The sequence below is a fragment of the Nerophis lumbriciformis genome, linkage group LG01 (genome assembly GCF_033978685.3).
Source record: "Nerophis lumbriciformis linkage group LG01, RoL_Nlum_v2.1, whole genome shotgun sequence".
In the NCBI taxonomy this organism is placed as follows: domain Eukaryota; kingdom Metazoa; phylum Chordata; class Actinopteri; order Syngnathiformes; family Syngnathidae; genus Nerophis; species Nerophis lumbriciformis.
In genome coordinates this window covers 49,904,493-49,916,542 of record NC_084548.2, presented here as the reverse complement: position 1 = coordinate 49,916,542, position 12,050 = coordinate 49,904,493, and the positions used below count along the sequence as shown (strand labels likewise).

General features: G+C 37.8%; 1 protein-coding gene across 2 annotated transcripts in view; it reads right to left on the bottom strand.

Annotated features, from left to right (window-relative positions):
* LOC133622700 (chemokine-like protein TAFA-2) overlaps positions 1–8,724 on the bottom strand; it is a 275,849-nt gene extending 267,125 nt beyond the window's left edge. For both annotated transcript variants that reach the window (XM_061985578.2, XM_061985568.2), the window contains exon 1: positions 8,357–8,724. The gene's annotated coding sequence lies outside the window, so the exon portion shown is untranslated. The remainder of the gene's footprint in view (positions 1–8,356) is intronic.
* Positions 8,725–12,050: the final 3,326 nt, after the last annotated feature.

Below are 12,050 nucleotides of genomic sequence, written 5' to 3'. Positions count from 1 at the left end.
CGTTTGCTCAACTTTTTTTTTTACGTATGCTATAACATGTTACATCATTATTTGTTGTATTATTTTGTCAAAAATATTATTAATCTACTTTCTGTTGAATGGTGGTTCTATCTACACGTCTGTTAAACTATAATAACAATCTATTCTTCTGTTGTTTGGATACTTAACATCAGTTTTCGTGATCCAACATATTTGGGTATCGATCTAATCCCAAGTAATTACAGGGGGCAGTACTGGTCATATCCAAGCTGAATGAATCCATTTTTTTAATCAAAATTTTAGTCAATCAAAAACATAGGCTGGAGATGTAACAATATCAATTCAATATTAAAATGATTTATACTATTGGCTCTGATTTAAATCATTTTGTTTTTGCCCTTAAAGCCTTCCTGTGTCCAGGTACTTATTTTAAAAGTACCACTAATAGTCACACACACACTAGGTGTGGTGAAATTACCCTCTGCATTTGACCCATCCCCTTGTTCCACCTCCTAGAAGGTGAGAGGAGCAGTGAGCAGCAGCGGTGGCCGCGCTCGGTAATCATTTTGGTGATTTAACCCCCAATTCCAACCCTTGATGGGTCCCATTTTTATAGTCTTCGGTATGACTCGGCCAGGGTTTGACCTCACGATCTACCTCAGGGCGGACACTCTAACCACAAGGCCACTGAGCAGGTATTTTCTGAGTTTGTAAACAGCAACAAAAACGCCCAAATATTTTTTGGTAATGAAAAATATCCATCTACAATTAACTACAGTAGTATCAACCATTTACTGATACAATACTTGGTATTGTCAGTTTTGTTTACATTCACGAGCTCTAACTTTCAGTTAGCAGTTAGCATATCCCCATACGGTGTGTCGTGTAGCATGGTTGGGCTGGTTCTCGTCCTTCAGTGATACTTGTAAGAAACAGTTTATTTGCCGTCATGGAGGCAAGGATTGCTGACTTTGACGTGGCTTTGCACTGTGGAGGGACATTAGCCGCTAGCAGGAATGCTACAGTGCGTTGACATGTCTGTTTGCTTGTCGCTGTCAAATTTGTGGGCCACTGCTAGAATGTGTCGTCGACATGCATTATCACGATATAATGAAAGTATTAAAGGTGTAAAAACATTTAGGATTTTCTTTTTTTTGTTTTTACTTTTTTTGTTGAAATTTCTCAAACGTGATTCCTAAACAAAATTTGAGAATATATTTATTTTTATTTTTGACACTTTTGAAAGCTATTTTATCAGTTAATGCCACAGGGTTAATCTAGTAAAATAACTGCAAATTAATATTTAAAAAAATAAATAAAATAAAATAAAAAAGTACCAACGATTGTCACACACACACGAGGTGTGGCGAAATTATTCTCTGCATTTGACCCATCACCCTTGTTCACCCCCGGGGGGGTGAGGGGAGCAGTGGGCAGCAGTGGTGCCGCGCCCAGGAATCATCTTTGGTGATTTAACCCCCAATTCCAACCCTTGGTGCTGAGTGCCAAACAGGGAGGTAATGGGTCCCATTTTTATAGTCCTTGGTATGACTCGGCCGGGGTTTGAACTCACAACCTACCGATCTCAGGGCGGACCCTCAACCACTAGGCCAATTCTGATCAAATGGCATTCAAAAGGTTAAAATATAAAGAAAAAAGTTTTGGTATTTTTGTGTAAGGCGGAAGTTGATTTGAAAAAATAAATCCAAAATGTTTTTTAACCTCTTTGAAAAATACACTTTTATGTCGGGTTTCGGGTATTGTGGAAAAACTGTCTGTGTTGACACCCCTGAAAGAATTGGATATTGATTTTTTTATTTTTTTCCATGAAAAAACTCTTTTAGGAAAAAGCATGTACAATGGCCAAAAGTGTACTCATTTTAAGTGTTGAAAGTTAAAAATGTATATATATATTTTTGGAGGATTCCGTTTTTCGGGTAAAGAGGGATAGTGTGACTTTTTGAAAAAAAAAAACTGTCATTGTTCCAAAAATAATAAGGTATCAATATCAGTGTTATGAATTATTGACCTAATAAAGGCTGAATTACGTCATCTAAAGTATTTCACTTTTCAACTAGTTTTTGAAAATATTGCACATGTTGTGTTTTCCCATAATAAAATAGTGTTGTTGTTTTTATTTTACAAAAATAGCATGAAACATAAAAAAACAACAATAAATACTTAACAACGTCATAGATACTCCATTGCTCTTCAAATAAAGTATCCATGAAGAAAATAATTTTAACAACAAAGATAGCCTTTATGTAATGTATAGTTTACATTTCTCTGTGAATCTCAACAAGTATGAATGAACAAATATAACATGTGCAGTGCACCGTTGGAGTTATTAGCGCTTCCTAAGGCATCTGACCAACAACATCACTTAGTAGTTGTGTGCCTCCCTCCACCACTCAGTGCACTGCTCCCTGCTGTCAGTCATTTCTCATTGCTGGTTCTCTTACTGAATTGCCACGACCTCGCTCGCGTTCTTCCGTGAAGCTAATAAAAGCAAGTGGGAGCGGTAGCAGAAGGACGTCAAAATACACCTGCCGCTGGAATCACCGCATTTTTTTGCAATCAAAATATTCTTAATATTCTCAAAGCAAAGCTTTCAAGTCATAAAGTCACGAGACATGTGGGCCTCCTGTTTACCTCCGCATGGACCGATCCAAACTCCAACATATGTGGACACACTACACAGCCTCTACTCAATATGATATTACAATTTGGGTATGCCATCAAAAGTACTGGGACGTGTCTTTTAGCCTCTGAGGTTGGACGGAACCCCTCCATTGGCCCTTAATCATTAGTGGGATGTGGAGGGGCCCCCATACCACCCAAAATCCAACGTCGCCGCCCCATGCACACGCACTTGGTATGTTTACATGCACTATAAGACTAATTATTGCATAGATGTGTTTGAAACTGGCTTTTTAAAACACATTTAATTTGTTTTTTGTCTTATTAAGGAGAGGATTAACATCTAGAACATACCGTATTTTCCGGACCATAGGGCGCACGGGATTATTACGCGCACTGCCAATGAATGGTCTATTTTTCATCTTTTTTTATAAATAAGGCACACCGGAGTATAGGGTGCATTAAAGGAGTCATATTATTATTAGGGATGTCCGATAATATCGGCCTGCCGATATTATCGGCCGATAAATGCGTTAAAAAGTAATATCGGAAATTATCGGTATCGTTTTTTTTTTTGTTTTTTGTTTTTTATTAAATCAACATAAAAAACACAAGATACACTTACAATTAGTGCAGCAACCCAAAAAACCTCCCTCCCCCATTTACACTCATTCACACAAAAGGGTTGTTTCTTTCTGTTATCAATATTCTGGTTCCTACATTATATATCAATATATATCAATACAGTCTGCAAGGGATACAGTCCGTAAGCACACATGATTGTGCGTGCTGCTGGTCCACTAATAGTACTAACCGTTAACAGTTAATTTTACTAATTTTCATTAATTACTAGTTTCTATATAACTGTTTTATTTTGTTTTACTTTCTTTTTTATTCAAGAAAATGTTTTTAATTTATTTATCTTATTTTATGAATTTTTAAAAAAAGTACCTTATCTTCACCATACCTGGTTGTCCAAATTAGGCATAATAATGTGTTAATTCCACGACTGCATATATCGGTTGATATCGGTATCGGTTGATATCGGTATGGGTAATTAAAGAGTTGGACAATATCGGAATATCGGATATTGGCAAAAAGCCATTATCGGACATCCCTAATTATTATTATTTTCTTCTAAATGGAAAACACTTCCTTGTGGTCTACATAACATGTAATGGTGGTTCTTTGGTGAAAATGTTGCATAGATTATGTTTTACAGATCATCTTCAAACCGCTTTCTGACAGTCGCTTCCGGATGCACCGTTTTGTGGGCGGTCTTATTTACGTGGCTCACCTTCAGCAGCGTCTTCTCCTCGTCATCTTTGTTGTAGCAGTGTAGCGTGCAAGGACGGGAGTGGAAGAAGTGTCAAAAGATGGAGCTAACTGTTTTAATGACATTCAGACTTTACTTAAACCAATAACGGAGCAGCATCTCCTCATCCGGAAACAACAACACCGGAAATGTGTCCCGTGGAAAACCGTCCGACCGGAACTCTCTAATAACTAAAGTTCCTTGGGTGAATAATGTAAACTCACTACACCGGTATGTTTTAGCGCTTTCATGGCGAGTTTACTGACAGATATATGCAGGCCCGGCCCTAACCAATCTGGCGCCCTAGGCAAGATTTTAGGTGCCCCCCCCCCCCACAAGAAACCGAATAGCTTTATCTTTGACCTTTTTTTTTTTACTTACGACTATACCTAATATATAAAGGGGTGGAAAAGTGACTATTACCTGCAGGGCAAACACTAGCTAACCAGAAGGCAATAACAATGTAAACAAAAAACACCTGCTTAAAAGATCTAATACCTGAGGAATGTAAGGTGGGAGTACTGTAATTACCTAACGTTACATTATTATTTTCCATAACAATTTAGCCCCCTCCACAATATTAACCCGACGTTAAAACAGAACTAGCTATTTATTGATTAGCAATTGCCGAATCATGTAACATTAGCTTAATGCTAAAAAGCCAGGTTACTATCACATTCTGTAACAGACAAATAATGTCATGTAGGCTAACGTTACTTACCTGCTACCTCTGTCTTTTCTCGTTTCTACTCCTCTTCTTTTCTCTTTTTTCTTCCCTGGGCACCTGACAGTTTTGGCCGTTTTGACATCTTGTGTTGATTTTTTGATGTGGTGACGTCCAAAAAGAGTCATGATACGGGAAGGGAGGGGGGGGGGCGTAATGTTGTAACAAATAATATTTCTATTAAATAGGCTTTACTTTGCATTTTAATTAACGTGGGATTATTTTTTGTATTTAGAAATAATAGTACCAACTTTCTTTCTTTTTTTTTTTTTTCTCCAACATTTGTGGCACTGGCGTGGCGCCCCCTGATGGACGGCGCCCTTAGCATTTGCCTATACGGCCTATGCCACGGGCCGGCCCTGGATATATGTAACAACTTTACACTACTTTATATTAGAAATGGCAACAGCGGAGGATGAATGTCCCATAACAAGAAAATAGAGAAAAAGAAGAAGCTTATCGACTACGGTGTCAGCGCGGACGGATTTATGCAGACCCCAAATACAGATCAGCAGGTACCAGAAGGTAAGAAAAGTTGCTTTTGCATAATATTGCAAAACAAAACACCAGATAATATGTCTTACCTTATACATACACCATAATAATACTTGTATGTTGAAGCGCAGTACAATCCATCAAGTGGTGCGGCTTCATAGCTTACCAAAGTTGTACTAAAACATTTTGATAGATTTCTGAGCGCCGTGTGTAATTTTCTATATTTTCAATGGAAAATATAAAATGTTGGTGTCATATTGCAGTCTATACTTATCTCTTATATCTGACTGACATCTACTGGTCACACTTATCATGACACCATGTACCAAATAAAATAGCTTCGAGGAGGGTAAGCTCAACCAAACTTATTTACATTAGGCGCACCAGGTTATAAGACGCACTGTCAAGTTTTGAAAAAAAAAGGGATTTTAAAGTGCGCCTTATAGTCCGGAAAATACGGTATATAGACAAACCCCCCAAAATATATACATATATTTTTTTGTTTTTACAACATTCAATATAAAGTGGCCATAATATAATAATCATAATAATAATAATAATAAATGTTATTTATAAGGCGCCTTTCTGGGCACTCAAGGACACCGTACAAAATCCCAACAATAAAATCAAATTGGATAAAAAAACAACAACAGCAACAACAAAGAGAAAAGAAAAGATGATTACAATGAATAAGCAGTCAGGAATAGGTGTGTTTTGAGTCTTGATTTGAAGAGGGATATTGAATCTAAGTTGCGAAGGTCTGGTGGTAAAGTAAAAAATATGATTTTAAATAATCATTATTAACTTAAAAAGGATTATGAATATGTCAAGTTTCCCTTCACTTCAGAATATGAAGTGGATATTAGCTGATTCATTTAAGATGATCATCAGTGGGTAAAACTAATCATTATATGATGATTATTTCACTATTAATGCATCTCCTGGGGGTTATGTCTCCCCCTTTTTTTAAAACCTAGTGACTAAGTGACTTTAATCAAGGGTTCTTGAACGCACCACAGTTATGTGCAATGAGGTACAAGAGGGAAACATGTACAGATTAAATCTTAAAAGTGCGCTTTGATGACGTCATCATGTCTGTGTTGAGGGAAGTGTTCCATGCTAGGTGGAACCAAACCATTTTGCATTTTTGATCAGGGGTGTCTTGTAGTTACACATTTTATTATTAATATTTAATATTACACAACATTTTTTGAAATTATTTATACATTTAAATGACAGAAATAAAATCTTCACTCTTTACAAAATCCCAGGGACCCCCACATCCCCGTTTGACACCCATGGCGATGTGGGATGGGGGTGGGCTAGAGCAGTGTTTTTTAACCTTTTTTGAGCCAAGTCACATTTTTTTCATTATAAAAATCCAGAGGCACACCACCAGCAGAAAACATAAAAAAATTAAATTCAGCAGTATTGACATAAAAAGTAGTTCTTGCAATTGTTGTATATAGGATGTGAGTTCAAACCCCGGCCGAGTCATACCAAAGACTATAAAAATGGGACCCAATACCTCCCTGCTTGACACTCAGCACCAAGGGTTGGAATTGGGGGTTAAATCACCAAAAATTATTACCGAACGCGGCCACCGCTGCTGCCCACTGCTCCCCTCACCTCCCAGGGGGTGATCAAGGGTGATGGGTCAAATGCAGAGAATAATTTCGCCACACCTAGTGTGTGTGTGACAATCATTGGTACTTTAACTTTAACTTAATATGAATTTAAACCATAACCAACCATGCATCACGATATCTCTTGTCTCAAAATAGGTGTACTGTCACAACGTGACTTATTTTGAGTTATTTGCTGTTTTCTTCTGTGTAGTGTTTTAGTTTTTGTCTTGCGCTCCTATTTTGGTGGCTTTTCCTGTAGCAGTTTCATGTCTTCCTTTAAGCGCTATTCCTCGCACCTGCTTTGTTTTAGCAATCAAGACTATTTAAGTTGTTGCTATCCTTCTTTGTTGATCGTCTCGTCATGTACCGGATGTACTGTGTGGACGCCGTCTCTTCTCTACACGCTGTAAGTCTTTGCTGTCGTCCAGCATTCTGTTTTTATTTACTTTGCAGCCAGTTCAGTTCTAGTTTCGTTTTGCATAGCCATCCCTAAGCTTAAATGCCCTTTCTTAGTGGCATTCCCCTTTTGTTTACTTTTGGTTTAAAAGCATTAGATACCTTTTTACCTGCACGCTGCCTCCCACTGTCGTCTGCATATTGTGATCACGACAACAAACCATGTTACCGACATCTACAAAGCAATTAGCTAACTGCTGCCACCTACTGATATGGAAGAGTATTACATGGTTACTCTGCTGCACTCTAGACAGCACTGAAACTCAACAACGGCACATTATTTGCGGATTATAATTACTGGTTTGCAAATTATATTTTAACCCAATTAGGTGAAACTGCATACTCTCAAACGGCACACCAGACTGTATCTCACCACGGCACAGTGGTTGAAAAACACTGGGCTAGAACAGAGATTGTGATCTTTGACCTCACCAATGCTCTTTTTGAATGATTAGTCGAAAACAACACATTACACGCATTTCAGAATTTTAATGAGCGTGTTTTCTTCAGAGTTGGTAGACGGACTCCTTCCTTTGGTGAATTAGGTACTGTAGGTACTGGAGGTGCCTTATGACTTTTTCATTGGGGAAAATGTAAAAATTCCACATAACTTTATGACCTCAGCTGACAGCAACATTATCAGACAAATGGCGTACATTTTATTACAAGGGTGCCCCCTCAGTCAGGGGCGTCATAGGGGGGGAAGGCCATAAAAGTTCTAAGAGCTCATCTGGGGGGGGGGGGGGGGGGGGTGTGTGTGTGTGTGTGTGTGTGTGTGTGTGTGTGTGTGTGTGTGTGTGTGTGTGTAAAAACTGAAACCACTGCAATCATTTGTCTTGGCAAAAAAAAAAAAAAAAGCCATGGTGCTGACAAGAGGGTATAATATATATAGCTGGTGCTCACACTATTGTTACCACCTTTGCAACAAAATAAAACTATTTGCATTTACAAATGGAACCCGACAATTTGTGTTACTATAATCACCACTGCGGATGCATGTTTTAATTGTTTTGTTTTTTTTTGTTTGTTATTTATTTTCCACAATTGTGCAACACATGCATCATGCTGGCCTGCTTCCTACGTGCAGGTGTGTGTGACATTATGATGGGTTTATCCTACCTGTTGGTGCGGTGTGGTCCGGTTCTGTTTAGCCCTGCAAGCTGACTTCAGTCCTCATAGCCACTCCGCTATCCGCATCCCCTCCTCACGGGCTGCCGGGCTTGCAAAGTTGCACCGCAAACATCCACTGCCACTGAACACGGTATCAAACTGGGATTCCTGTAATGGGTCCCAAAAAAAAAAAAAAAAAAAAAGGTCCGCTAAAAGTTCCACTCCTCTTCCCGTCCTTCTGCGCAGGGGTGGAAGCAAGGGAACTTATAGTTCTAGAGAGCAGCAAAGACGGCAGATAAAAATCACGTTAAAGCCTCATTTATCCTCGACAAGGACGAGTCGGGACAGATGTGTGCTGCTGTTGGAGTCCGACAGACTGTCGGTGCGCACCCGGGCTGCCCTCATGCAGGATGAAGCGCGCTGCGAGACTGTCTGGCAGCTACAAAGTGGAGCAGCGCCCTCTGGCGGTGACGCCCTCAACGTTCCTAGTTCAGGGCTTGGATCAGGCATTTACAGGAAACTTTGGCTGTTGTTTTAAGAGGCTTGGTAAACACAGAGACGCTGTTATTGTTTTGTTGTTACGACAGGTTTTTTTTTTTAGCATGGCCAAAGAGGGATAGGGTGAGTTGTTTTTATTTTTTCTTGGGGGGGGGGGGCTTTCATTGTTCCAAAAATAATAAGGCATCAAAATCAGTGTTAGGAATTATTGACTTAATAAAGGCTGAATGACCTCATCTAAAGTATTCCACTTTTGAACTCGTTTTTTTTAAATATTGCACATTTTGTGTTTTTCTCATAGAAAAATATAGTGTTTTGCTTTTTTGTTTTTTTTGTTTTTTGTTTTTTTTAAACAAAAGTAGACTGAAGCATATAAAAAAAAACATTACACATATATAACAGCTTCATGGATAGGTTTGAAGTGAAGTGAAGTGAAGTGAACTATATTTATATAGCGCTTTTTCTCAAGTGACTCAAAGCACTTTACATTGTGACACCCAATATCTAAGTTACATTTTTAAACCAGTGTGGGTGGCACTGGGAGCAGGTGGGTAAAGTGTCTTGCCCAAGGACACAACAGCAGTGACTAGGATGGCAGACACGGGGATTTGAACCTGGAACCCTGAAGTTGCTGGCATGGCCGCTTTACCAACCGAGCTATACCGCCCGCTTTTTGTTTGAAGCTGTTGAAAAATTGAAAGCGTTGAAAGTTAAAAATAAATAAATAAATAAAATGTGTATATATATATATATATATATATATATATATATATATATATATAATTTTTTTGTTTGTTTGTTTATTTTGTTTTGGGTCGTTTTTTTTTTTGTTTTTTGTTTTTTGTTTTTTGGAGCATTCCGTTTTTCGGGTAAGGAGGGATAGTGTGACTTTTTGGGAAAGAAAACTGTCATTGTTCCAAAAATAATAAGGTATCAAAATCAGTGTTATGAATTTTTGACCTAATAAAGGCTGAATTACCTCATAAAGTATTTTCAATTCGTTTTTGAAAATATTACACAATTTGTGTTTTCCCATAATAAAATGTTTTTATTTTTTTTTTATTTTACAAAAATAGCACAAAACATAAAAAATAAAAAATAAACTACTTAGCAAAAAAAAATACTTGAAAACAAGTATGTGTTGTTTTTTGTATTTAGTATTTGAAAAATGTAAAGCATTGAAAATTTAAAAATTTTTTTTTTTTTTTGAGCAGTCCGTTTTTCGGGTAAGTCGGGAAGTGTGGCTTTTTATAAAAAAAACTGTCATTGTTCCAAAAATAATAAGGCATTAAAATCAGTGTCGTATTCCAAGTTTCAACTCGTTTTTTAAAATATTGCATGTGTTTTTCTCATAATAAAATACAGTGTTTTGCTTTTTGGGTATTTTTATTTTATTTTTTTTACAAAAATAAAATGAAGCATAAAAAAAACATTACAAATACATAACAGCTTCATGGATAGGTCTGAAGCTGTTGAAAAATTGAAAGTGTTGAAAGTTTTAAAAAAGTATTTATATATATTTTTTTTTCGGGTAAGGAGGAGCAGCCCCGCGACCCCGAAAGGGATAAGCGTTAGAAAATGGATTTATGGATGGAGGATAGTGTGACTTTTTGAAAAAAAAACTGTCATTGTTCCAAAAATAATTTAAAAAATTAATAATACATTAAAAAAAAAAAAAATATATATATATATATATATATATATATACATATATATATATATATATATATATATATAATTTATTTTTTTTTTTTTTTATTTTTTTTAATTTTCCAAGATGGCGCCTTTGTAGTGGCTGCTGGTGGCAGGAGCTCTGTGCTCTTGTATCATCCTTTTGTGTTCCTGATGTTTCCCTCTTGTTTTCATATGGGTTTTTTTGCCTTTTGGTTCGGAACCCTTTGGGACTGTGTGACAAGGGGTGGCACTTTCGTGACTTGTGCTGTGCTTTTTTGTGAACTTCTGGATCTGCCTCCCGGGAGCCTTTTGGCCATGGAGACCAGCTGCTGGGTCTCTGCCACACCAGAGTCCGTTTGGAGAGACTGGAGGAGATGCGGATGAAGAGGAGCTCGCGCTAAGGAGGGAAGTAAGGCTTTTTTGGAAATAAACTGTCATTGTTCCAAAAATAATAAGGCATCAAAATCAGTGTTTTTCTGAATTATTGACCTAATAAATACTAAATTGCCTCATCTAAAGTAACCGACTCTGCAACTCCTTTTTGGATGTAAATATACAAACCCCGTTTCCATATGAGTTGGGAAATTGTGTTAGATGTAAATATAAACGGTATACAATGTTTTGCAAATCCTTTGCAACCCACATTCAATTGAATGCACTACAAAGACAATATATTTCATGTTCAAACTCATAAACTTTTTTTTTTTTTTGCAAATAATAATTAACTTAGAATTTCATGGCTGCAACACGTGCCAAAGTAGTTGGGAAAGGGCATGTTCACCACTGTGTTACATCACCTTTTCTTTTAACAAGACTCAATAAACGATTGGGAACTGAAGAAACTAATTGTTGAAGCTTTGAAAGTGGAATTCTTTCCCATTCTTGTTTTATGTAGAGCTTCAGTCGTTCAACAGTCCAGGGTCTCCGCTGTTGTATTTTACGCTTCATAATGCGCCACACATTTTCGATGGGAGACAGGTCTGGACTGCAGGCGTGCCAGGAAAGTACCCGCACTCTTTTTTTACGAAGCCACGCTGTTGTATCACGTGCTGAATGTGGCTTGGCATTGTCTTGCTGAAATAAGCAGGGGCGTCCATGAAAAAGACGGCGCATGGATAGCAGCATATGTTGTTCCAAAACCTGTATGTACCTTTCAGCATTAATGGTGCCTTCACAGACGTGTAAGTTACCCATGCCTTGGGCACTAATGCACCCCCATACCATCACAGATGCTGGCTTTTGAACTTTGCGTCGATAACAGTCTGGACGGTTCGCTTCCCCTTTGGTCCGGATGACACGATGTCGAATATTTCCAAAAACAATTTGAAATGTGGACTCGTCAGACCACAGAACACTTTTCCACTTTGCATCAGTCCATCTTAGATGATCTCGGGCCCAGAGAAGCCGGCGACGTTTCTGGATGTTGTTGATAAATGGCTTTCGCTTTGGATAGTAGAGCTTTAACTTGCACTTACAGATGTAGCCACGAACTATATTTAGTGACAGTGGTTTTCTGAAGTGTTCCTGAGCC